The 3523-nt window shown below is 41.0% G+C and overlaps 1 non-coding gene across 1 annotated transcript; it reads left to right on the forward strand.

Moving 5' to 3' along the window:
* Positions 1 to 856: 856 nt before the first annotated feature.
* LOC132608498 (small nucleolar RNA R71) lies at positions 857 to 962 on the forward strand. The gene has a single exon (XR_009570413.1). It is a non-coding gene; the product is annotated as a small nucleolar RNA R71 (small nucleolar RNA).
* The last annotated feature ends 2561 nt before the right edge of the window (positions 963 to 3523 follow it).

Below are 3523 nucleotides of genomic sequence, written 5' to 3' on the forward strand. Positions count from 1 at the left end.
TAGAAATATCTTTGCATGAGGCAATGTGATCACCTCCACTACCCCTTGGATTCATAATTGTGTAGCTAGGAAGACCCCCTCTTTGTGGTGGATGTTGCTCACGAGAAAGATCTCGCATTTGTGACTCAAGTTTATGAATCGAAGCGGTGTGAGAGCCTACCACTTCGATCAAATTTTCCATCTTCTTGTCACTCTTATGCTGGTTGTCCAATATCTTTTCAAGCATAGATTCCATTCGAGAGGTCCCTTGATCATTGGAAGGACCCTCTCGCCAAATTTGAGAGTTAGAAGTACGACCCTTTGGTGGAACATAGGCATTGGAATTCCGATTACCATAATGGTTGTTGTTGTAATCCCTCTTGTCCGAACTACCATATTCATTTCGGCCATATTGATTGCTTTGTTGTTGGGGTCTCCATTGCTTTTGATAACCCCCTTGAGAGTGATCGATATAATTAGCATCCTCACGTTCTGGCTGCCCTTCTAGATAAGTTTCCTCCGAGACTTGGTACATTCCGGGAGAATGAGATGGCATCTCTTCGACAACATTCACACTTTTAGCTTCTTTCTCCGCAAGCCTCTTTGACAGCAAATCCACGGTGGTTTGCAATTGAGGAAAAACATGATCTCGCTCATGATTCTCTTTAGCCACCGCGGCAACAGAGGGACTACCATATGACAGGATTTCACTATCACTTGAGTGCCAAGCTTGATTGTGGGTGGTGAGCTTATCGAGCAACCTGGTGATGCTAATAAATGATTTGTCCATGAAGCATCCCCCAGCTGCAGTGTTGACATCAATTTGTTCGTTGTATCTAACCCCTTGTAGAACTTCTCGATGAGAATAGCATTCGAAAACCCATGAGTTGGAGATTGAGCTAGATAGTACTTGAAACGCTCCCATGCCGAATATAATTGTTCCCCCGGAAGTTGTTTGAACTCAAAGATCTTATCCCGAAGCTCAACCTTTTTGCTTGGTGGGAACCACTTCTTCAAAAATGTATTGGCTAACTCGCTCCAGGTATGAATAGAATTGCTGGGGAGCTTTTCATACCATTCCCTTGCTTTGCCAGCAAAGGAATATTTAAAGACCCGTAACTGAAGTGCATCAGCAGAAACAACACCTTGGGATTGTTGAGCATACACATGCAAGAAGTTCTTCAAATGTCGGAGTGGACAATCCTCCGAAGAATTTCAGAAATAACCTTCAAGTTTCAACAGCTGATAGATAGAACTATCAATTTTGAAAGTAGCATTTCCAGTTCTAGGAGGAACCACAACAGAAGCATAATCAACTTCATTGATGAATTTTGCAAATATATTCTCATCCTCATCCTCTTTTGGTGCAGGTGGGTTCACTTGGAGTCCACCTTAGTTTCCTTGATTCCGAGTCTGTCTTCCTGCCATGTTCACCTGGTTCACCACAACAGCAAACAAGGTGTGATGGAATAGAAAAAGTTTTAAAGAAGAGTACACAACCATCAGTAATTTCAAAATCGTATTCCCCGGCAACGGCGCCAAAATTTGATACGCTCAAATTACACCTATTAATGGCGTAAAGCGGACGTTGTCAAATATAGTAACCCAAACAAGGTTGGGGTCGAATCCCACAGGGAATATGGAGAGAAAAGGGTACTAATTGTATGCGATACTAGTCTTTAAAGGATTTAATCCTATTCCGAATAGTTTGAAAAGAGATTTGGTTTGTATTGGCTATTTTGAAGTATTTGGAATTTGTTTGGATTGGGAGAACCAAAGTTGTGTCCCCGCGATGATTAGATGTTATGCTATGGGTGTCAATATGATATATTTTTAATGGGTCGGGGTTTTGTATGCACTTAATCTTTAATGCACTTTCTAATATTTTACAATAGTTAGAAAGTATTTCTTTTCATGATTTTCCCAAATGCAGAAAAGTTGTAAATAAGATTGATTAAATATGCCAAGTAGAACTCATCTTATCCCTAAGCGAGTTCATTAAACGAGGGTTAGCGCCCCGAGTCTTTGTTATATTATTTCAAATCACGCCCTAGTTCATCTTTCCAAATAAACTAGGGTTTGTGCATGAAAAAAAAGTTTGCAACCACTAATGAACAATGAATGCGAGAAATAATAAAACACATCACAACCCATTATATATATACACAATGTTAGACACCCATTACATAGCACCCATCATTTGGGTCCACAACTTTGATTAAAGAAACTACTCACACATTATGGTCTCAAAAGTAGTAAGCAATAAATGAGACATAAAGCTTACAAAGTGTGATAAAGATGATGAAAAATGGAATCTTGTTGTCTTCACTAAGCTCCAAAAGGGGAGTATTCAATGCTCACCTACCAATGGAACTTTGTTCACGTGGTTAAAGTTAAAATTGGCTGCCAAAAAAAACCGAAAATGTTCTTTAAATAGGCTAAAAAAAACACACAGCATCGACCGACAAAATTTCCCCCGATAGCAAGATCGACGGACCGTCGATCGTTCGACGATCCGTCGATTTCTCCGTCCTTTGTACCTTCAGCAATGTGTTCCATTCGACGGCATCGTCGACTAGTTCGATGCTCCGTCGAGTATTCCGTCTTTCTCTCTTCTTGTTAACAGATCCTGATTGACGACACAAACGACGAAGCGTCGATCAGTTCGACGCTTCGTCGATGTCTCCGTCCTTTGTCGTCTTCAAATTTGTCATCACTGGAAAATCGTGCTTATCGACGCTTCGAAGGACGGTCCGTCGGCTGATCGACGAAACGTCGATTCTTCATTTTTGGCCAATTTTTCCTCTGTTCTTTGCTTTTTGCTTTTGGGCCATTGTTTTCCTAAAACAGAACAAAACATATTAACGAGAACCAGACTTACTTGAAATCAACCAAAATTCATAGTAAAAAGGCGTCGAATATGCCACAAATCCGCGACACGTCACTAAGGAAGAAGAATGACTTCGTGTGGACACCAGAATGTCAAAAGGCCTTAGAAGTTTTGAAACGGTACTTGTCGAGTCCACCTTTGCTGCACACACCGAAAGCAGACGAACAACTGTTCCTTTATCTAGTGGTATCCAAGGTTGCGGTAAGCAGCATTTGGTCAGAGAAGAATGAGGTAGGCAATTCCCTATCTATTATGTAAGTAAGACATTAGGAGATGCAGAGGCCCATTATCCGCACCTTGAAAAGTTAGATTTGGCCTTGGTAAGTACTTCAAGGAAGTTAAAACCTTATTTCCAATGTCACCCCATATGTGTAGTAACTACTTACTCGTTAAAAAATGTCATGCATAAGCCGGAGCTATCGGGTAGATTGACTAAATGGGCTATAGAAATTAGCGGTTATAATATCGAGTATAGGCCTAGAACGGCTATTAAATCTCAAATCTTAGCCAAGTTCGTAGCGGACTTTACCCCTGCAATGGCTCCCTATGTGGAAAAAGAGCTTCTGTTAACCTCAAGAAAAGTCTTAGGGATGTGGACCCCATATACAGATAGGGCATCGAACCTAAAGGGGTCCAGATTGGGTATTGGTCTTA

Source organism: Lycium barbarum, chromosome 8 (genome assembly GCF_019175385.1).
Source record: "Lycium barbarum isolate Lr01 chromosome 8, ASM1917538v2, whole genome shotgun sequence".
Taxonomy (NCBI): domain Eukaryota; kingdom Viridiplantae; phylum Streptophyta; class Magnoliopsida; order Solanales; family Solanaceae; genus Lycium; species Lycium barbarum.